General features: G+C 45.5%; 1 protein-coding gene across 2 annotated transcripts in view; it reads right to left on the minus strand.

Annotated features, from left to right (window-relative positions):
* Window positions 1-23,868, minus strand: part of ATG9B (autophagy related 9B) — a 68,068-nt gene that overhangs the window by 28,518 nt on the left and 15,682 nt on the right. Inside the window, exon 1 of one of the 2 annotated variants that reach the window (XM_073582217.1) lies at window positions 10,604-10,744. The exons of the other annotated variant lie outside the window; for it this stretch is intronic. The gene's annotated coding sequence lies outside the window, so the exon portion shown is untranslated. Of the gene's footprint in view, window positions 1-10,603; window positions 10,745-23,868 lie in introns of those variants that run through there. 2 annotated transcript variants of the gene reach the window in all.

Raw genomic sequence — 23,868 nt, forward strand, 5'->3', positions numbered from 1 at the left:
ACAGCATCCATTTTACCATATAATGCATTGAAAAATGAGAGAAATAATCCATGTAGGATAAATTGGTAAATTTTTTTTGCAATTCTGCCATTGTTATTACATTGCTCTCAATCACTTTCTAACATTTTCTTTGTGTGGTCATGGGACAATGAGGACGTAAATGGATGTAGTGAAGGGCACGCGCCGCATAGTCTCTTCATCTTTATCTTCTAGGAAACTTGGGAATTACCATATGCATTTTCACTGAATTGCAGCCCAGCAACAAAGAAGACCTGCTTACATCATTTCAGTGATCTTCTCATTAGCTCAGGAGAAAGTGTTAATGAGGAAAAGGCAGCTGACATCATTCTGTCATACTTATTGAATTGTAAGTAATGAATGATTGATTTTGAAGGTGGCTAGGGCGTGAAATCATTGTCATCTTCTATTAACCATGGCTAACTCCAAATAAACGAGTGCCGTAAACACTGCTTTGCATCAAAAGGGCTTTACAGGCAAGTACATTGGTGCTAAGACAGCCCAATAATCAAAAATGTATTGGGTCATCAAAAACTTCAAAGAAAGGATTAACAGCCATGAAGAAGACGTCAGAGTCTTCTCCTTTCTTCCAACTGCACCTTTAACCCAATCCCACCTCTTCCCTCTCTAATCCTCCCCTCTTTTGAAGTCCACTCTGTCTGCATCTACTCTCCCTCCAACCTCCAAGTAGCTGTCATATACCGACCTCCTGGCCCGACCACTACCTTCATTGACCAATTCTCTACCTGGCTTCTTCACTTTCTTTCAACTGACATCCCCACTGTCATCAGGGGTGACTTCAACATCCCCACTGATACCCTTCAGTTAGCAGCCTCCAAACTCCTGTCCCTTAGGCCTGGGTCACACTAACCGACGCAAAATACGGTCAGTATCTTACATGCGTAATACGGATGAATTACTCCTAAATAGTGCTCCGTATGTCATCCGTAAGCAAGGTGTGGTCGCGTATTTTGCGCACGTCAGCATCCGTATGTAATCCGTATGGCGAGATTTTCTCGCAGGCTTGCAAAATGGACATATAATGGAGCCCTATGACAGGGTTTCTAACAGAAACCAAAGAATAGATATAGACACATAGAATGCTTATATATAAATATATATTTATATATATATATATGTATTCTATGTGTCTATATCTATTCTTTCGTTTCTTTATTAAACCTGTGTGAGTTTACTGTATCGTGCACTGAATTGCCGGCTTTGCTAAAAGACACCTGGTGCATATTTCTCGCAAGTCAAATGTGTGGTCCGTGTGTAATCCGTATTTTTTGCGCACCCATAGTCTTGCATTGGCGTACTACGGCCATGGTACGCTGACAATCGCAGCATGCTGCGATTGGCACGGACCGTAGAATACGGATGAGAAATATACGGCTGGTGCGAGGTACCCCATAATCATTGGTCCGTGTGTAATGCGTGCTTTTAACGCCTCACACTCGTCCGTATTCCTCGCCAGTGTGACCCCGGCCTTACTTCTTCCTTTGGACTTACTCAGTGGTCCTCCTCAGCCACCCACGCAGACGGACACACATTAGACCTGGTCTTCACCCGTCTCTGCTCCCTATCTAACTTCACAACCTCCCCTCTCCCTCTATCTGACCACCATCTACTCACTTTCTCATCCCTGTCCTCCTCTCCTGGCACCCATGTCCAGCAACATGTGCACCCCCGCAGAAACCTTGAACACCTAGACACCCACGCGCTCTCTGACTCTATTCTACCACTGGCATCCATATCCTCACTCCAAGACACAGACAGTGCCACTGCTTTCTACAATGCCAGTCTCGCATCAGCTATTGACACGGTCGCCCCTCTCGCTCATGGCAGAATGTGACATACCAACAGACAACCCTGGCACAATAACACCACTAAAAAGCTCCGGCAAGTGTCCAGGGCTGCAGAGCGGCATTGGAAGAACACAAATTTGCAAGATGACTTCACTGCATTCAAACAGACAACACTCGCTTTCAAATCTGCCCTCACCTCTGCTAAACAGGCCTACTTCACAACCCTGGTATATTCCCTATCCTACAATCCCAAACAGTTATTCAAAACTTTCAACTCCTTCCTCCGCCCACCACTGCCCCCTCCAACCTCCCTCATCTCTGCTGAGGACTTTGCCACACACTTCAAAAATAAGATCGACCAAACAAGGCAAGTCTTCATTGTTCAACCACCAAAACCCCATTGTATATCGGACCAATGCCCAAACCCCATAACCTCCCTCTCCAACATCACTGAAGGGGAGCTTAATCACCTCTTCTCCAAATCGCACCTCACAACCTGTGCACTTGACCCCATCCTACCTCCTCCCCAACCTCACCACCACACTTATCCCATCCCTAACCCACCTCTTCAACCTATTACTAACGTCTGGTACCTTCCCTTCTGCTTTTAAACATGCCACAATCACGCCTATCCTTAAAAAGCCAACCCTCGACCCAACCGCTATGTGCAGCTATCGCCCAATATAGTAACATAGTTATTAAGGTTGAAGGGAGACTTTAAGTCCATCTAGTTCAACCCATATCCTATCCTAACTTGCCCTAACATGTTGATCCAGAGGAAGGCAAAAAAAAACCCATGTGGCAAACAGTAAGCTTCACATTGGGGAAAAGAAATTACTTCCCGACTACACATACGGCAATCAGACTAGCTCCCTGGATCAACGCAATATTAAGGAAACTAGTGTATATACCCTGTAATATTATACTTTTCAAGAAAGGCATCCAGTCCCTTCTTAAATTCCAGGCTGAACTTTCCTCCCTCCTCTCATCTAACTTGCTCATTGACAATCTACAATCTGGTTTCCACCCCCATCACTCCACTGAGACAGCACTGACCAAAATTACTAATGACCTACTTACAGCCAAAGCTAACGGACAATACTCTATACTCCTGCTTCTAGACCTGTCCTCTGCATTCGACACAGTTGACCACTGCCTCCTACTACAGATCCTCTCCTCCTTTCTCATCAAAGACCTCACCCTATCCTGGATCTCCTCATACCTTTCAAACCGCACATTCAGCGTCTCCCACTCCCAAACTACCTCCTCATCCCACCCTCTCTCTGTTGGAGTCCCCCAAGGCTCTGTTCTAGGACCCCTACTCTTCTCAATTTATACCCTTGGCCTGGGTCAACTCAAAGTCCTATGGCTTCCAGTACCATCTATAGGCTGACGACACTCAGATCTACCACTCTGGCCCAGATGTCACCTCTCTGCTGCCCAGGATCCCAGAGTGTCTATCAGCCATATCCTCCTTCTTCTCCTCTCGCTTCAAGCTTAATGTGGACAAATCTGAACTCATCATCTTTCCTCCATCTCACAGATCCTCCTTACCTGACCTATCTATCACAATTAATGACATCACGCTTTCCCAATGTTAGGCGTCGGATTTCTGTCGCTGCACAGCGAGAATCCCGAGCCTTACTTCCAGCGGTCTCTCATTTCTCTCCAGCCGCAGAGGAGGTTGCTCCGCAAACTCCTCGGTCCAGGCGCTTTACCCAGACCAGCTCCGTGGGTTTACTTGCTGCTGCCACCTCTGGTGCAGCTATGACAATACATGCTGCATACCTCCCAACTTTTGAAGAAGGCAAAGAGGGACAAAGGCTTTGGTGCGACAAATTTAGACCACGCCCCTAGCCACACCCATTTAAGCAGTCACGCCCATATCCACACCCAACCGCACCCATTTAGCACTGCTGATCACACTGACTGGTACTGAGGGCACAGTGGCTGGCATTATGGGCACACTGACTGGCACTAAGGAAGAGAGAAAACAGAGAGAGAAAACAGAGAGAAAGAAAGGAGAGCGAGAGAGAAAGAAAGAACAGAGAAACAAGAAAGAACAGAGAGAGAAAGAAAAAGGGGAAAGAACAGAGAGAGACAGAGAGAGAGAAAGAACAGAGAGAAAGAAAGAGGAAAGAAAAAGAAAGGGGAAAGAAAGAACAGAGAGAAAGAAAAAAGAAAGATTAGAGAGAGAAAGAAAGAACAGAGAGAGAGAGAAAATGAGGGAAAGAAAGAACAAAGAAAGAAAGAAACAGAGAGAAAGAAATAAAGAAATATTGTATAAAGATACTATAGCAGCTCGGCTCCCATTGTAGTGCCCACCTGAGCCTCCCGATGCAGGACATATCATGATCCGCTCACATGGCCGGCATCCCCGATTCCAAGGCGATCCTGCTGTCATCGGAGGACATGTTGATGGATCTGAAGCATTCCTAGTTCCGTCACAATCTCCTCATTAAATTATCTCATTTCCGGTCAGCTTCCAGCACATCACTTCAAGTGGAACGTCATGTGCGAGTTTTAAAATGCTCCTCGGGGCTCTGCCGTGTACTCCTGTGTCCGTGGGAAAAGCCCGCTTTGTATGCTTCGTACACACTTGGCTCCGCTCCGTTCATCCCGTACACATATGGCTCCACTCCGTACACACACGGCTCCGGTCCGAACACCTCGTACACTCGCGGCTCCTCTCCGTACACCTCGCACACGCGTGGCTCCGCTCCGTACACCTCGTACACGTGCGGCTCCACTCTGTACACCTCGTACACATGCGGCTTCTCTCCGTACACCTTGTACACACGAAGCTCCGCCCCGTACACATCTCCAGTATGTACACCTCGTACAAACACGGCTCCGGTCCGTACACCTCGTACACGCGCGGCTCCTCTCCGTACACCTCGTACACGTGCGGCTCCGCTCCTTACACCTCGTACACGCGCGGCTCCGCTCCGTACACCTCGTACATGCGCGGTTCCGCACACCTCGTACACGCGCGGCTCCGCACACCTCGTACACGCGCGGCTCCGCACACCTCGTACACACGCTGCTCTGCTCCGAACACCCCGCACACAGCTCCGCTATGTACACCTCGTACACACACGGCTCCGGTCCGTACACCTCGTACACGAGCGGCTCCGCTCCGTACACGCGTGGCTCTGCTCCGTACACCTCATACACGTGCGTCTCCACTCCGTACACCTCATACACGTGCGGCTCCGCTCCATACACCTCGTACACGCGCGGCTCCGCTCCATACACCTCGTACACGCGCGGCTCCGCTCCATACACCTCGTACACGCGCGGCTCCGCTCCGAACACCTCATACACACACGGCTCCTCTCCGTACACCCTGTACACACACAGCTCCGCACACCTCGTACACAAGCGGCTCCTCTCCGTACACCTCATACACACGTGGCTCCGATCCGTACACCCCGTACACATCTCCGCTATGTACACCTTGTACATACACGGCTCCACTCCGTACACACATTGCTATGCTCCATACACACACAGCTCTGCTACATCCTCCCTGTAAACCCCTCCTGACCCCACAAATAAACTTCACTCATCCAGCACCATGACAACCAGCACAGCAGAGTCCTGCACACACTGAGGCACCTGATCACTGCAGCAGCCCCTCACAGCCTGCAATGAACGCTAGGGTGTAGTTAGTTCTCTTCTCTGTGCGCACAGGACATGTGACTCCTGACCCCTCCCCTCCTGTGACCTCATCACAGGTCCTGTGTGCACAGAGAAGAGAACTACACCCTAGCGTTCATTGCAGGCGGTGCGTCTCTGGGAGGGCGGGTATGGGGAGGGGCGTGCGGCTTGTCTCCCTGCAGTGTGGGACAAATAGTATAGCGGGCGGGACAGCGGGTGGAAAGGGCAAAAACGGGACTGTCCCGCGGAATCCAGGACACTTTGGAGCTATGCATGCTGCTCAGCAGCGAGATTCTCCAGGGACTAAGTCCCCATGTCAGGCCACTGAGCATGCCCGTGGAGTGATCTCCCATTGGAGATCGAAGGTCACGTGCTCAGTTCCTGCTCCTGTTCGGATTGCCCCATCCGAGAAACCAGGAAGGTCCCGGACGCTCGCGGCTATAAAAGGTTCGCATGGCCACTCGGCCATGCGCTAGGATAAGACTGTATTTACAGACTATGTGGAGTAAGTGATGTATGCACGAATGAATGTCTCTGGTGAATGACTCATTAAGAAACCCCTACCCTTGGTACGCATGTGTTGTGCAGCCTAGCCTGCTAGCGCCCAGGCTTAGGCGTAGGTAGGACAGAGGTTGAGTCAGGCATCAGTCCTCACCAGGGACTCGGCACGCCTCAGTGCACGTCCTCCATAGCCAGCGTCTATAGCGGCGTTCGCGGCAGCGACGCCGCTCGTTCAGTGGGCCTAGAAGGACTCTAACCCCATGTCCTTGGGGTAGAGTTCTGCGGCCGTACACTGTGCGCTCTTTTGGCCGGGCTCTGTGAGCTTAACAGGCTCCGGCATTTACGTTCAGCGGTTCTGTGCATTGAGTTCTCCCCTGTTCACATTGGGTGATGTAACCCACGTGTGACTGGTTTCACACCGCTTAATTCTTCCCGGGCTGCGAACGCACCTGCTATTATTTTATAATTTGGTGCGTTCCGCCAGCCCTAACACCAAAGTACCGGAACTCCGCTGCCTTGGAGTGACCCTTGACTCTGCCCTGTCCTTCAAACCGCACATCCAAGCTCTTTCTACCTCCTGTCGCCTCCAGCTCAAAAATATTTCCAGAATCCGTCCCTTCCTCAACCCTCAATCTACTAAATTGCTTGTGCACGCCCTCATGATCTCCCGCCTCGACTACTGCAACATCCTTTTCTGTGGTCTCCCTGCTAACACCCTCGCACCTCTCCAGTCCATCCTTAACTCTGCTGCCCGACTAATTCATCTCTCTCCTCGCTGTTCCTCCGCTTCTCCCCTCTGCAAATCTCTTCACTGGCTTCCATTCCCTCAGCGTATCCAGTTCAAATTACTAATGCTGACCTACAAGGCCATCTGTAACCTGTCTCCCCCATATGTCTCTGAACTAATCTCCCGATACCTTCCCTCACGTAATCTCCAGTCATCACAAGACCGCCTTCTCTCCTCCACACTTATTCGCTCCTCACCCAACCGCCTCCAAGACTTCTCTCAAATAGCCCCCATCCTCTGGAATTCTTTGCCCCAACATGTCCGACTATCAACCACATTCGGATCCTTCAGACAAAACATGGAAACCCACCTCTTCAAGAAAGCCTAGTTTTGTGAATTTGCTTTCTGGCCTACCTTTGGTTACTAGTGAAGGTAGTGGAGCTGGTTATATTGACAGAGGGGTCGCAAGTTCTCTTTCTGAGCTCCCTCTGGTGGTTACTGGAGGTAATGGAGCTGATCTGATTAACAGAGGCTTGCCACCTGATAATGAGGACAATTGGAAATCTGGAGTTTCTGATTGGATTTAAGACAGCCGACTCCCACTATCCCTGCTGGTGATTTTGAGGTCTTAGTTTCCAGCTCAGTCCCTGCATGCTCAGCTAAGTGTTCTTTTGCTATTGTTCACATTTGATCTGGTTTTGTCTATTTCAGTTTTGTGTCGTCAGCGAGCTCTGGCTGGGGCTATGCTGAATCTCCATCCATATGTTACTGCTTGTGCCAGTTTGTTTTTGTCCCTTATTAGATTGGCCTCTTTTTGCTCTGCTTTCAGAATATACCAGAGTGCTGATACAGTGGGCGAAGTCGTGCGACTTCAGTATTTTTCTATCAGACGTGTTGGACATTTTTTGCGTGATTGCAGACAGTGTCTTTCCTTTCCTGTCCTGTCTAGTTAGTGTGGGCCCCATCGTTTGCTCAGTCTATTTTCCTACCTGCGTTTGTGTTTTCATCTTGTCTCACCGACAATGTATGTTGGGGGGCTATCTATTCCTTTGGGGTCTGCTCTGGGGCAGTTTAGATTTCCCCTTTCTTGCTTTAGGCTTATTTAGCTCTCTGGCTGTGTCGAGGCGTCTAGGATCATCGTAGGTACGCTCCACAGCTACTGCTAGTTGTGTGGATAGGATCAGGGGTCCGCAATCCGCTTAGTTACCAACCTCTCTGGTTTTCTGTGGCTTAGCTTGGTCTTGCTCTCCTCCTCGGTGACCCAATCTTAACACTACAGCCTGCAATGACCCCCCTGCCTCCTCACCACTACCGGAGATATCACCTCAACCAACACCGGAACTGCTGCAACCCATCAACCTACTGTCTCCTTCCCCACCATCCTGTAGCTTGTAAGCCCGAAAGGGCAGGGTCCTCTCTCCTCTGTATCAGTCTGTCATTGTAAGTTTGTTTACTGTAAGTGATATCTGTAATTTGTATGTAACCCCTTCTTATGTACAGCACCATGGCATCAATGGTGCTATATAAATAAATAATAATAATAATAATAATAATAAGTGCCCCAGAAAGTCCATTTAGTGTCAGGACCATCTCCTAAAGAGGATGCAGCTACAGGATTGGTTCAACACAAGTGCAGAGCTTGCTTAGGAATGGCAGCAGGCAGATGTCAGTGCATCAGCAGTGAGGCAGAAGCTTTTGGGAGGTTGCTTGTTGTTAGGAATGGCAGCAAAAATGATACTTCTCTCCAAGAAAAACATCCAGGACAGACTGACATTCTGCATGAAGTACAAAGATGGGTTTGCAGAGGACTGGGGTAAAGTTATGGTCTCTGATGAAGCCCCCTAACACTGTTTGGGCCACCTGTAAGAATGATTATCCGGAGAAGAGAAGGTGACGCTGCCATGAGTCCTGTGTCTGACCGCAGTAAATCCTCCTGAGACCATTCATGAGTGGGGGCTTCTCATCCATGGAGGGGCGCACTCACAATGTGTGGGGGCTTCTCATCCATCGAGGGGCTCATTCACAATGTGGGTGGGCTTCACTTCTATGGAGAGGCTCAATCACCTACACCTCAGAACACAGATATGAATAAATAATTTGATGTAATTCTCCTACAAACACAACTTCTCCCATCATCCAGGACAATGTGTTGATGATGCTTTTTCCAGCACGATGGAGATCACGTCACAAAGCAAAAGAGAGAATTAAGTGGCTCAATGACAAAACATTGAGATTTTAGGTCCAGGAAAATCCCCAGATCTCAGTCCCATTGAGAAGCTACGGTCAATCCTCAAAAGAGACAAAACCCAGAAATTATGATAAACTCCGATCCTTGATGAGACAAGAATGGGCGGCCATCAGTCAGGAACTGCCCAGAAGCCAATATCCAGTTGCCAGGTGAAGGGCAGAAGTCAGGAGAATATCGGACAGTGCAGGGAATATTGAGGAATCACAGAGACTTCATGGATTTGTCAATAAAGGTGCAAATTATGAGATATTTATAATTATACGTCCGTAACCATATAAACATCCGACTAAGAGAGCGAAAACGCTGAAGAGACAAAAAGTGAAAACCAAAATCTGTCAGTCTCAAAACTTTTGGCCACGACTGTACATTGGGGCAGCAGTAATAGTAATGGGGCACTGTGTAAAAACATTACTATGGGAGGGGGCGGTATTACTAATGAGGGCACTGACATGGGACATAAATACTATTACATATGGAAGGGAATATTACTCATGGGGACACTCTAGTGGAGTATTATTACTAATATGGGCACTCTAGAGTAGTATTACTACTAATATGGGCACTCGAGGAGTTTTATTACAAATATGGGCACTCTTGAGGAGTAGTACTACTAATATGGGCACTCTAGAGGAGTATTACTATTAATAGTGGCACTCTAGAGGAGTAGTATTACTTATAAGGGCATTTCAATTGAGTACTATTACAAATAAGGGTACTCTATAGGCTTATTATTACTAATAAGGGAACTATAGGGAAGTATAATTACAGATAGAGGCACTCTAGACGAGTATTATTACTAATTATTGCACACTAGGCGAGTATTGTTACTAATCGAGGCATTCTAAAGGTGTTTTATCACCAATAGTGGCACACTAAAAAAGTATTATTACTAATAGGGGCACTCTATGGGAGTTTTACTAAGAAAGGCACCCTAAAAGATTATTACTACTAATAAGGGCACTCTAGAGGAGTTTTATTACTAATAGGGGAACTCTAGGGGACTGGTATTACAAATAATGACACTCTAGGGGAGTATTATTACTAAAAAGGGCTCTCTACAGGAGTAATATTACAAATAGGGGTACTCTAGTGGAGTACTATTATTAATAGTGGCACTAGAGAGTATTATTACTAATAGTGGCACTCTGAAGGAGTTATATTACAAATAGGAGCACTCAAGAGGAGAATTATTACTATATATAAAATAATATAGTGGCGCTTAATTATAGAGACTCTAGCAGCATAAGTAAGAGACAATGGTCACCACAAATGTCAAAATTGAATTCTAGATATATAAATTACTATTGCGCTCAGAGACACTAATTGTATGGGGTTAATGCCTAAAGGATTTTTATGAAAGTGGCTCTATTCAATACGCACTACCAAAATATCCCATCAAAAGTACAAAAACCTGATAAAAAAGGGATTATGGCAAATTCATATTGCGCTCAGAGACACTAATTATATAGGGTTAGTACCTAGAGTATTTTCATGGAAGTGACTCTATTCAATACTCACTATTAAAATACTGTATGCCACCAAAAATACAAAAACCTGATAAAAAAGGGATTATGGCAAATTCATATAAATGCAGTTAAAATACCAGTGTGCTAATTTAAATTACAAGGAAATAATTACCTCATATATAAAATATGAAGCCGTTCATGGTATCCCAGGAAGAGGGAGAGGCAAAGAGGAAGCGGTAATTCAAAGCGTTACTGTCCCACGTTCACTTGAGCGATGAGAAGCGATAGTCCAGCTTATTATAACAAAGTCCAGGTGAGTGTGGTCCGTGATTACCTTTCAAACGAAGCTCCTGGAAACCATCTGCAGAGACTTTGAAGACTTAGGCAAGGAAGTGAAAGAACTGGGAGCGCAGGTGGTCTTCTCTTCCATCCTCCCAGTGGATGGCCATGGAACAAGGAGGTGGAATAAGATTCTGCAGGTGAACAACTGGCTACGTCGATGGTGCCGTCAGCAACGATTTGGATTTCTGGATCACGGAGTGAACTACTTATACGATGGACTACTTGCTAGAGATGGGGTGCACCTTACGAAGACTGGAAAGCATGTATTTGGAAGTCGCCTTGCTACACTTGTAAGGAGAGCTTTAAACTAGAACAACATGGGAAGGGAAGCAAAAGACCAGAAAAAGCCATACACCTGACAAATGCTATTGAGAACTCTGCTATTAGAAGTGGAAAGGAAGAACAAAGACGAAAGAATCTAATAAATAAAAATATTGGAGAAAGAGAAACCAATCACAAAATAAAATGTTTCTATACTAATGCACAAAGCATGGGCAACAAACAAGGAGAATTGGAACTACTAACACAGGAAAAGAAATATGATGTCATTGGAATCACTGAAACTTGGTGGGACAATACACATGATTGGAATACAAGACTAGAAGGATACAACTTATTTGCAAGAAACAGACTTGATAAACGAGGAGGGGGTGTTGCATTGTATGTTAGAAACGCGTATATCTGCACAGAGATTGAAGCTTCAGAGACTGGGAGTTCTGTGGAAACTGTTTGGGTAAGAATACAAGGACAGAACAATGGAAAGGACACCATTGTAGGCATTTACTACAGGCCGCCTGTGCAAGCTGAAGATATGGATGAACTCTTTATGCATCAAATGGCCAAGTTCTCCAAAAAATATGACATAGTTGTTATGGGAGATTTCAACTATCCAGACATTTGTTGGGAATCTCTCTCAGGCAAAACTAACAGGTCAAGGAAATTCTTATCCTCTCTTGCTGACAACTTTATCTTCCAAAAGGTAGGGGAGAAAACAAGGGGAACTGCTACCTTGGATCTAATCCTTATAAACAGGGAGGAAATGGTTGAGGAGGTAAAAGTGGCTGGAACCCTAGGAGGTAGCGACCATGCTATTTTAGAATTTTGGATAACTAGAGGCGGAAGACCTGTGAAGACTCAGACGTCAAGGTTAGATTTCAGAAAGGCAGATTTTAAGGGATTCAGAAAGATAATTGGAGGGATCCAATGGCTGGATATCCTTAAAGACAAAAATGTCCAGGAAGGATGGGAAATCTTGAAAAATGAAATTCTCAAAGCACAGTTGTTAACAATTCCGAAAAGAGGGAAGAATAGGAAGCATTTAAGGAAACCAGGATGGGTGAACACAGAACTTAAGCACATGCTAAAAAGGAAGAAAAAAATGTTTATAAAATGGAAAGAGGGAGGCATATCTAAAGAAGAATATAATGCTGTCTGCAGAACCTGCAGGGCACAAATCAGATTAGCTAAAGCTGAAAATGAATTGAGGCTTGCAAGAGATGTCAAAAGCAATAATAAAGGATTTTGGGGATATGTCAAAAGTAAAAGAAAAGTCAAAGATGCTATAGGATTTTTACAGGATGAAAATGATGAAATGGTAAGACAGGATGTTGAGAAGGCTGAACTTTTAAATTCCTATTTTGCATCTGTTTTCTCTCAGAAAGGAAATGTAACACCAACTGTTATTCACTGTCCTATTAAGGGAATAGAAGAATCCAGGATATCTATAAACAGAAAGATAGTGAGGAAACACTTAGCTAACCTAAATGAATTCAAGTCTCCAGGTCCAGATGAATTACACCCCAGAGTACTGAAGGAGATAGCAGAAGAAATTTTTGAACCCCTCTCCATAATCTTTGAAAATTCTTGGAGAACAGGAGAAGTGCCAGAAGACTGGAGAAGAGCAAATGTTGTTCCTATCTTCAAAAAGGGGAAGAAGGTGGACCCAGGCAACTATAGGCCGGTGAGTCTGACTTCTATACCAGGAAAGATCTTTGAACAAATTATTAAACAACATGTATGTCAATACCTGGATAAGAATGAAGTGATCAAACAGAGTCAGCATGGGTTTGTAACTAATAAGTCATGTCAGACTAACTTAATTTCCTTCTATGACGGTATCACTGATTGGGTGGATCAAGGAAATGCTGTAGATATAGTATATCTTGACTTCAGCAAAGCATTTGACAAAGTCTCTCATACAATCCTTATTGAAAAAATGACTAAGTATGGAATGGACAAGGCAACTGTTAGGTGGATTCATAACTGGCTTAGTGATCGGACCCAAAGAGTGGTCGTAAATGGCTGCACATCCAGTTGGAAGAATGTCTCAAGTGGGGTACCACAGGGCTCTGTCCTGGGCCCTGTATTGTTCAACATCTTTATCAACGATTTAGATGAAGGAATTGAGGGTAAACTGATTAAATTTACTGATGACACAAAGCTAGGAGGGATAGCTAATACTAGAGAAGAGAGAGAGAGGATTCAAAAAGATTTAAATAAACTGGAGAAGTGGGCAGCAACTAACAGAATGGTTTTTAACAGGGAGAAATGCAAAGTACTACATCTGGGCAATAAAAATGAAAAAAGCATATATAGAATGGGAGGAATAGGGCTAAGTGACAGCACATGTGAAAAAGACTTGGGTATACTAATAGATCACAGACTGAATATGAGTCAACAGTGTGATGCAGCAGCAAAAAAGGCAAATGCAATTCTAGGATGTATTAACAGAAGCATACAGTCTAGATCACGTGAAGTCATTATTTCCCTCTACTCCTCTTTGGTCAGACCTCATCTGGAATATTGTGTCCAGTTTTGGGCACCACATTTTAAAAAAGACATCAACAAACTGGAGCAAGTTCAGAAAAGAGCGACCAGAATGGTGACCGGTCTGCAAACCCTGTCTTATGAGGAAAGGTTGCAGGATTTGGGAATGTTTAGTTTGCAAAAGAGAAGACTGAGAGGAGACTTAATAGCTGTCTACAAATATCTAAAGGGCTGTCACATTGTAGAAGGATCAACTTTATTCTCATTTGCACAAGGAAAGACTAGAAGCAATGGGATGAAACTGAATGGGAGGAGACACAGATTAGATATTAGAAAAAACTTTTTGACAGTTAGAGTGATCAATGAGTGGAACAGGCTGCCACGAGAAGTCATGAGTTCTCCTTCAATGGAAGTCTTCAAACAGAGGCTGGACAGACATCTGACTGGGATGATTTAGCGAATCCTGCTTTGAGCAGGGGGTTGGACCAGATGGCCCAGGAGGTCTCTTCCAACTCTACGATTCTATGATTCTATGATTCTATGATTCCTCCGGCGGGTAGCAGCCACCGTTCTGGGATTACCTTTTGCCTGGATACCAGAATGGTGGCTGATATCCATATCTTATATGCTAGCAAACAAGGTCTTTGGAACTGTACACATATTAAAAGGTAGCCTCAGGCCATAGTACCCAAACCACCACATGCACTAGCCCACTAGCCATGGAATTACTCCCCATAACACTGAATACAAAAAGAGAAATGGAGTACTAGATCCACGAAAAATGATTAAAATCAAAAAGCTTTATTAGTCTCATATGTATGAGATACCAAAACAACAATTAAGACAATTTCATGCCATTATAGGGTAATTTGTACAAGGTTAGGGTGCAGCAGAAAACGTGCAGCAATGCAGAGCAACCCAACTGGAATAATAATAGTAAAGATGCAGCTTTTAATAAAGTGACAGTGCTTAAAATTATTATATATACAATCATACATAACGAGAAAACCGGTTACCCGTGTAGTTAAAAATTGAGGCACAAAAAGTCAATCATATTAGCATAGTAGCAATAGTGACCACACACAAGGGTCCCAGAGTTCAAAACATCTTACCCATGGATACTCTGCATGCCACACAGCAAGCCCCTACGCGAGTTTCGCGTAGGCTTCGTCGGGGAGCATCCATGGGTAAGATGTTTTGATCTCTGGGACCCTTGTGTGTGGTCACTATTGCTACTATGCTAATATGATTAACTTTTTGTGCCTCAATCTTAATTGTTTCTCAACCTACAAAAATGTCACCGTGGCCGAACGGGACAAACCAACCCCTAGGCCAGCCATAACAACCAAAAAAGAGAAAGGATTGGGACCGAAAGGTACACAGTCCCAATCAAATAAATAATCAGTATAAATAAAATAGCATAACAAAAAAATTATCGAAAAAATAGGGTTTTTTTAGAAAAGTATATAAATTTTATTAAAGCACAAAATACATAATAGACAGGGTATTCAGCGATGGGAATAGAGATATCAGCCAAACAATTACGTATAGCAGATAGAAAATTGCAATACAAAAGAAACAAACGTCACCCCACCCGCAATACAAAAATAGTTATCGGCTATAGTCTATATCAAATATGAGGGTAGTAGCCACAGAACAATAACATATAAGTGTAAAGTGCATATGTGATAGAATCAATATGGCACACAGGAAAAAACGGCTGATGAACTCCATGTCATTTCTAAATATAATATCCCGGAGCAGCACATGCATATAAGTGCATATAAATCAAAAAAGCACATCAAGCAGCCGGCTAACAAGCTGTAAATTACCTTGAGACATGATTGCCGTGTATTGAGGGTGGAGGGACGCAGAGAGGCCCAGACGTGCGTTTCACCGCACCCCTATTTTTTCGATAATTTTTTGCTATGCTATATTATTTATACTGATTATTTATTTGATTGGGACTGTGTACCTTTCGGTCCCAATCCTTTCTCTTTTTTATCTTGTTGTTTTGGTATTTCATACATATGAGACTAATAAAGAATTTTGATTTTAATCCTTTTTGGTGTATCTAGTACTCCATTTCTTTTTGTATTCATATCTTATATACTGTATGAGGTAATTATTTCCTTGTAATAATAATAATAAATTTTATTTCTATAGCGCCGACATATTCCGCAGCACTTTACATTTCAGAGGGGACTTGTACAGACAATAGACATTACAGCATAACAATAATCACATAGATCATAACAGATACCAAGAGGAATGAGGGCCCTGCTCGCAAGCTTACAGTCTATGAGGAAAAAAAGGGAGACGCGAAAGGTGGGTGGTAACTGTTGCCCTGATTGTATAGACCAGCCATAATGTTAAGTAACAGTACAGACGCAGAGGGTTAATGGATGCATAAAGCATGTGGGAACATGATGCGGGAAACCTGGTTATGGTAAAACTTTTGGCTGTGCCACACAGGGATAGATTAGGTTAATGTTTTGAGGCGATAGGCCAGTCTGAATAAATGCATTTTCAGGGCACGCTTAAAATTGTGGGGATTGGGGACTAATCGTATTGACCTGGGAAGTGCATTCCAAATAATTGGCGCAGAACGTGTAAAGTCTTGGAGACGGGAATGGGAGGTTCTGATAATTGAGGATGCAAACCTCAGGTCATCAGCAGAATGCAGGGCGCGGGTAGGATGGCATACTGAAACAAGGGAGGAGATGTAGGGTGGTGCTGAGCCATGAAGAGCTTTGTGGGTGAGGGTAATAAGTTTGTACTGGACTCTGGAGTGGATGGGTAGCCAGTGTAATGACTGGCACAAGGTAGAGGCATTGGTGTAACGATTGGCGAGGAATAAGATCCTGGCAGCAGCATTCAAGACAGATTGGAGGGGGCAGAGTTTGGTAAGAGGGAAACCGATTAGAAGAGAGTTACTATAGTCGAGACGAGAATGAATAAGAGAAACAGTCAGAGTTTTTGCAGAGTCAAAAGTAAGAAAAGGTCGAATTCTAGAAATGTTTTTGAGGTGCAGATAACAAGAGCGAGCCAGTGATCGAATGTGGGGGGCGAAGGAAAGCTCGGAGTCAAGCATGACCCCAAGACAGCGGGCATGTTGCTGGGGAGTAATAGTAGAACCACACACGGAAATGGCAATGTCGGGTATAGGTACATTAGTAGCGGGAGGAAACACAAGGAGTTCAGTCTTTGACAGGTTCAGTTTCAGATATAGTGAGGACATGATGTTAGACACAGCGTTTAGACAATCGCTGGTGTTTTCTAGAAAGGCAGGCGTGATGTCAGGAGAAGAAGCGTATAATTGGGTGTCATCAGCATAGAGATGGTGCTGGAAACCAAATCTACTGATTGTTTGACCAATAGGGGCAGTGTACAAAGAGAAGAGGAGGGGTCCTAGGACTGATCCTTGTGGAACCCCAACAGTAAGGCTATGTGCACACGCTGCGGATTCCGCTGCGGTTTTTTCCGCGCGGAAACGCAGGTAAAACCGCAGGTAAAGTGACCTGCGGTTTTGCTGTGTTTTGGCCTGCGGTTTTGGCCTGCGGTTTCACACCTCTACTATGTTAAAGGTGTGAAACCGCAGCAGAATCCGCAGAAACAATTGACATGCTGCAGAAAAAAAACCGCAGCAAAACCGCGCGGAAAAAAACGCAGCGTGAGCACTGCGGTTTTGAAAACCCATAGGCTAACATGGTAAAGAACCATGTCTGCGGAACTGCTGCGGTTCCGCAGGGCCAACACCGCAGCGGAACCGCAGCAAAAACCGCAGCGTGTGCACATAGCCTAAGGCTGTGTGCACACGGTGCGGATTCTGCTGCGTTTCCGCAGCGGTTTTGCCCCTGCGGAAACGCAGCAGTTCCGCTGACCAAGTACAGTACAATGAAACCCTATGGGGTTTCAAAAACGCTGTGCTGACGGTGCGTTTTTTTCCGCGCGGTTTTGCTGCGGTTTAAAAACCGCAGCATGTCAATTGTTTGTGTGGTTTCCGCAGCGGTTTCACACCTTTAACATAGTAGAGGTGTGAAACCGCAGGGCAAAACCGCAGACCAAGCCGCAGGAAAACCGCAGGTCACTTTACCTGCGGTTTTACCTGCGTTTCCGCGTGGAAAAATCCGCAGCGGAATCCGCAACGTGTGCACACAGCCTAAGGGGAAGATGAGAGGAGGAGGAGCCAGCAAAAGATACACTAAAGGAGTGGTCAGAGAGATAGGAGGAGAACCAGGAGAGAACGGTGTCCTTGAGGCCAATGGAAAGGAGCATAGTGAGGAGGAGCTGATGATCCACAGTGTCGAATGCTGCAGAGAGATCCAAGAGAATTAGCATGGAGTAATGACCATTTGATTTAGCTGTTAGTAGATCATTAGAGACTTTAGTGAGGGCAGTTTCAGAAGAGTGTAAAGAGCGGAAACCGGATTGGAGAGGGTCGAGAAGCGAGTTATCAGAGAGATAACGGATAAGACGGGAATGGACCAGGCGTTCCAGGCAGGGCTGTGGAGTCGGAGTCGTGGAGTCGGTGCTCATTTTGGTGGAGTCGGTATAAAATGGACCGACTCCGACTCCTAAAATATATAATAAATTGGGTACAGTAATTCAACGCAGAATGTGCTGAATATTTTTTCATAGGAATTTGGGAAAGTTATGAAATGTCCTATAAATGGCTGTTATATTCCTGATCTAAGGCTACATTCACACACAGCGTTCTTGCTGCGTTTTTTGAGGATACGTTTTTTCAGCTGCAAAAGCCGATCAGCTTTTTAAAAAACTGCATCACCTGAAAGGTTTTTGAGCTCATAGCTAATGTTTTCAATAGCAAAAGCAGATTAGAAATCTGCTCTATCTATCCATTTATCCATATCTGTCTGTCCATATCTTATCTGTACCAAAAAGAATGAAAACCGGGTAGTACACAGACTAACACTCCTTTTTTTAGCACCAGTCAGGTACACCTCATAGCTGCCCAAAAGGACGCCCAGGACAGGTATTGCTCATCTTCAGTAACACATCAACATCAATTGATAGTTGGAATAAATAGACTGCATTCACCACATCTTCTTAAGGTGCAGGCTTTATTTTCAAGTGTAGGGGTGTGCAGTATCAGGTTCTGCAGCAGCTGAAGTGTGCAGTATGAGGTTCTGCCCCCCTCCAGGTTTGATCCTGGCTACGTCCATGGTGTGAATGTAGCCTGAGGATCTAGGCTTTGTCTTAGCTGAGATAAGTCATAGTGTTATCTATAATAATAAATGCCCTAAGCAACTTCCGGTTGTAACAACTTCCGTCCAGTTGTAACCGGTGACGTCACCGCACACCTCTTTCCATGTTAACCCTCAACACACACACACTCCACTCACCTTTCACCATCTCCACTCACGTCCACTCACTCTTTCACTCCACATACGACCCTTTCTCTCACTCCGTCTCTCATACTCACGCCGTCATCGCCGCTGATCCACGATCCCCGACATCATCTTCCGCCGGCGCCATCCTGGATCCAGACGTCCTCCACGCCGGCGACATGTTCTTGCGGCGACGCCATTTTGGATCGACGAAATCCCGCGATAGTCAAGATGGCGTCGCCGCAAGAACATGTCGCCGGCGAGGACGACGTCGGGATCCAAAATGGCGTCAGCGAAAACTCGCGAGATTTCGTCGACGCCATTTTGGATCCCGACGTCGTCCACGCCGGCGACATGTTCTTCCGGCGACGCCATCTTGACCATCGCGGGATTTCACGATACTCAAGATAGCGTCGTCGCAAGAACATGTCGCCGGCGTGGACAACGTCTGGATCCAGGATGGCGCCGGCGGAAGATGTCGGGGATCGTGGAGCAGCGGCGATGACGGCGTGAGTATGAGAGATGGCGTGAGAGAAGGGGTCGTATGTGGAGTGAAAGAGTGAGTGGAGATGGTGAAAGGTGAGGAGTGTGTGTTGAGGAGTGTGTGTGTTGAGGGTTAACATGGCAAGAGGTGTGATGCTATCGCATATATATATATATATATATATATATATATATATATACACACACAGTACAGACCAAAAGTTTGGACACACCTCATTGCTTTGCACACTCTTGGCATTCTCTTGATGAGCTTCTGGAGGTAGTCACCGGAAATGGTTTTCACTGCACAGGTGTGCCCTGTCAGGTTTAATAAGTGGGATTTCTTGCCTTATAAGTGGGGTTGGAACCATCAGTTGTGTTGTGCAGATGTCTGGTGGATACACAGCTGATAGTCCTACTGAATAGACTGTTAGAATTTGTATTATGGCAAGACAAAAGCAGCTAAGTAAAGAAAAATGAGTGGCTATCATTACTTTAAGAAATAAAAGTCAGTCAGTACGAAAAATTGGGAAAACTTTGAATGTGTCCCGAAGTGGCAAAAACCATCAAGCGCTACAAAGAAACTGGCTCACATGAGGACCGGCCCAAGAAAGGAAGACCAAGTCACCTCTGCTGCGGAGGATAAGTTCATCCGAGTCACCAGCCTCAGAAATTGCAGGTTAACAGCTCAGATTAGAGACCAGGTCAATGCAAAGAGTTCTAGCAGCAGACACATCTCTACAACAACTGTTATGAGGAGACTTTGTGCAGCAGGCCTTCATGGTAAAATAGTTCCTAGGAAACCACTGCTAAGGACAGGCAACAAGCAGGAGAGACTTGTTTGGGCTAGAGAACACAAGGAATGGACATTAGACCAGTGGAAATCTGTGCTTTGGTCTGATGAGTCCAAATTTGAGATCTTTGGTTCCAACCACCGTGTCTTTGTGCGACGCAGAAAAGGTGAACGGATGGACTCTACATGCCTGGTTCCCACCGTGAAGCATGGAGGAGGAGGTGTGATGGTGTGGGGGTGCTTTGCTGGTGACACTGTTGGGGATTTATTCAAAATTGAAGGCATACTGAACCAGCATGGCTACCACAGCATCTTGCAGGGGCATGCTATTCCATCCGGTTTGCGTTTAGTTGGACCATCATTTATTTTTCACCAGGACAATGACCCCAAACACACCTCCAGGCTGTGTAAGGGCTATTTGACCAAGAAGGAGAGTGATGGGGTGCTACGCCAGATGACCTGGCCTCCACAGTCACCAGACCTGAACCCTATCGAGATGGTTTGGGGTGAGCTGGACCGCAGAGTGAAGGCAAAAGGGCCAACAAGTGCTAAGCATCACTGAGAACTCCTTCAAGACTGTTGGAAGACCATTTCCGGAGATTACCTCTTGAAGCTCATCAAGAGAATGCCAAGAGTGTGCAAAGCAGTAATCAAAGCAAAAGGTGGCTTCTTTGAAGAACCTAGAATATAAGACATATTTTCAGGTGTTTCACACTTTTGTTAATTATATAATTCCACATGTGCTAATTCATAGTTTTGATGCCTTCAGAATGAATCTACAATTTTCATAGTCATGAAAATAAAGAAAACTCTTTGAATGAGAAAGTGTGTCCAAACTTTTGGTCTGTACTGTATATATGTAATCGATATTACATAGTGTATTACATATTTACAATTTATTACAGTTTTTTGTGTTCTAAAGTTGTATTCCAATAAATATATATTCTGTTCTATCTAAATATCTTGATTATTGGATCATAAAAATGATTAAATGTCTGATGTTCACATTGTACTACAATAAATTTTTCACTTAAATATAAGCAATATGTGTGGGAGTCGGTGTAAGGGAAATTGAGGAGTCGGAGTCGCAGGTTTGGCTTACCGGCTTCACAGCCCTGGTTCCAGGAGTTTAGAGATGAAGGGAAGATTAGAGACAGGTCTATAGTTAGCGGCACAGTTTTGGTCAACGGATGGTTTTTTAAGTAGCGGATGTATGACGGCATGCTTAAATGGGAAGGGAAAGATACCAGAAGAGAGAGAGGTTAAATATTTTAGTTAGGTGAGGGGTGACAGCAGGGGAAGGGGCTGGAGTAGATGGGACGGAAATGGGTCACTGGTGCAAGTGGTTGGGCGAGAAGATGCAAGGAGCCTGCTTACTTCTTCTTCTGTGACTGGTTCAAAATCAGAGAGTGAGCTAGATGCAGTGGGGGAGGGAGGACAGTGCATGGTATGAGGTGATTGGGAGATAATTTCCTGTCGGATCTGGTCAATTTTTTCTTTGAAGTAATTGGCCAGATCGTCAGCTCGAAGCTCTGTGGTTGGGGCCTGTACTCTTGGGTTGAGTGGAGAATGAAAAGTGTCAAAGAGACGTTTTGGGTTATTGGACAGTTAGGTGATCAGGGTGTTGAAATAGGTTTGTTTTGAGAGGTGAAGGGCAGTGTTGTATGTTCTAAGCATAAACTTATATTGGATGAAATCTTCGGGTAGGTTGGATTTTCTCCACAGACGTTCGACGCACCTGCTGCAGGAAATGTGTTTGCAGGGTGGGCCAGGGTTGTCGCCGTCTGTGTTGTGGTGTTCTATGTATAGGAGGTGCAAATTCATCCAGGGCACTTTGAAGTGTTTCATTGTAATGCTTCAATGCAGAATCAGGACATGAGAGGGAGGAGATAGGGGCCAATGAAGACTGCACGTTCTTCATAAGTTTCTGGGTGTTAATGGCCTGTATGTTTCTATAAATATGGACAGTGGGGGTGACCTGGGCAGCCTGGCAGTTCTTGATAGAGAATGAAAGAAGATTGTGGTCAGATAGCGGGAGAGGGGAGTTTGCAAAATAATCCACTGCACAAAGCCAAGAGAAGACCAAGTCGAGGGAGTTTCTGTCTTCATGCGTTGGAGAATTAGTAAGCTTCAAAAGGCCAAACGAGGAGGTTAGAGATATATTTTAAATTAGCACACTGGTATTTTAACTGTATTTATATGAATTTGCCATATTCCCTTTTTTTATCAGGTTTTTGTATTTTTGGTGGCATATTTTAATAGTGCGTATTTAATAGAGTCACTTCCATGAAAATACCTAGGTACTAACCCTATATAATTAGTGTCTCTGAGAACAATATGAATTTGCCATAATCCCTTTTTTATCAGGTTTTTGTACTTTTGGTGGCATATTTTGGTAGTGCGTATTGAACAGAGCCACTTTCATAAAAATCCTCTAGGCATTAACCCCATACAATTAGTGTCTCTGAGAGCAATAGTAATTTATATATCTAGAGTATTATTACTAATAAGGGCACTCTAGGGGAGTACTGCTACTAATAGGGGCACTATAGGGAAGTATTATTACTAATAGAGGCACTCTAGGGGGAGTATTATTACTAATCAAAGCACTATAAAGGAGTATTATCACTAATAGTGGCACTCTAGAGCAGGGGTCCCCAACCGCCGGTCCGCGGCCCAGCACCGGGCCGCTGCAGTGCCCTTGCCGGTCCGCGGACAAAAGGGGAGCCAGGGGCGGTCAGTGGCGTAGCGGGGGCTGGGGCGGTGCGCAGCAATTCTTAGACTGCCCTCGTGTAGCGGCGGCCAGGGAGCGATCCAAGCAGCTCCGCTGCCTGCAAGAGGGAATAGCAGGAGCGGAGCTGCAAGGACCCGTCCACTGCGTCCAACTTCCTGCCCGCCGCCCGCGCTTCCTGTCTCTGACTGACACAGAGAGGAGCGCGCCGCTGCTGTGTCAGAGCAAGGAAGCGCGGGCGATGCTGCGGACAGGTGAGAGGAGAGAGGTGGTGTGTGTGTATATATAATGTGTGTGTGTACATGTATGTCTGTGTGTGTACATGTATGTCTGTGTGTGTGTGTTTGTCTGTGTTTGTGTAGGTGGAGCCTGGCCCTGGAGGAGATGGGGACATGAGGAGAAGACCGTGATGGGGAGAGAAGGCCATGATGCCTGGGGTGATGGGAGAAGGCCATGATGGGGGTGATGGAGAGAAGGCATTGATGGGAGTGATGGAGAGACGTCAGTGATGGGGTGAAGGCAATGATGGGGAGATGGGAGTGATGGGGTGAAGGCAATGATGGAGAGACGGCAGTGATGGAGTGAAGGCAGTGATGGAGAGACGGCAGTGATGGGGTGAAGGCAGTGATGGGGAGAAGGGAGTGATGGGGTGAAGGCAATGATGGAGAGAAGGCAGTGATGGGGTGAAGGCAATGATGGGGAGAAGGGAGTGATGGGGTGAAGGCAGTGATGGAGAGACGGAAGTGATGGGGTGAAGGCAATGATGGAGAGACGGCAGTGATGGGGTGAAGGCAATGATAGAGAGACGTCAGTGATGGGGTGAAGGCAATGATGGGGAGATGGGAGTGATGGGGTGAAGGCAATGATGGAGAGACGGCAGTGATGGAGTGAAGGCAGTGATGGAGAGACGGCAGTGATGGGGTGAAGGCAGTGATGGGGAGAAGGGAGTGATGGGGTGAAGGCAATGATGG

This window comes from Dendrobates tinctorius, unplaced genomic scaffold (assembly GCF_039654945.1).
Source record: "Dendrobates tinctorius isolate UK_male_01 unplaced genomic scaffold, ASM3965494v1 ptg000070l, whole genome shotgun sequence".
Classification (NCBI taxonomy): domain Eukaryota; kingdom Metazoa; phylum Chordata; class Amphibia; order Anura; family Dendrobatidae; genus Dendrobates; species Dendrobates tinctorius.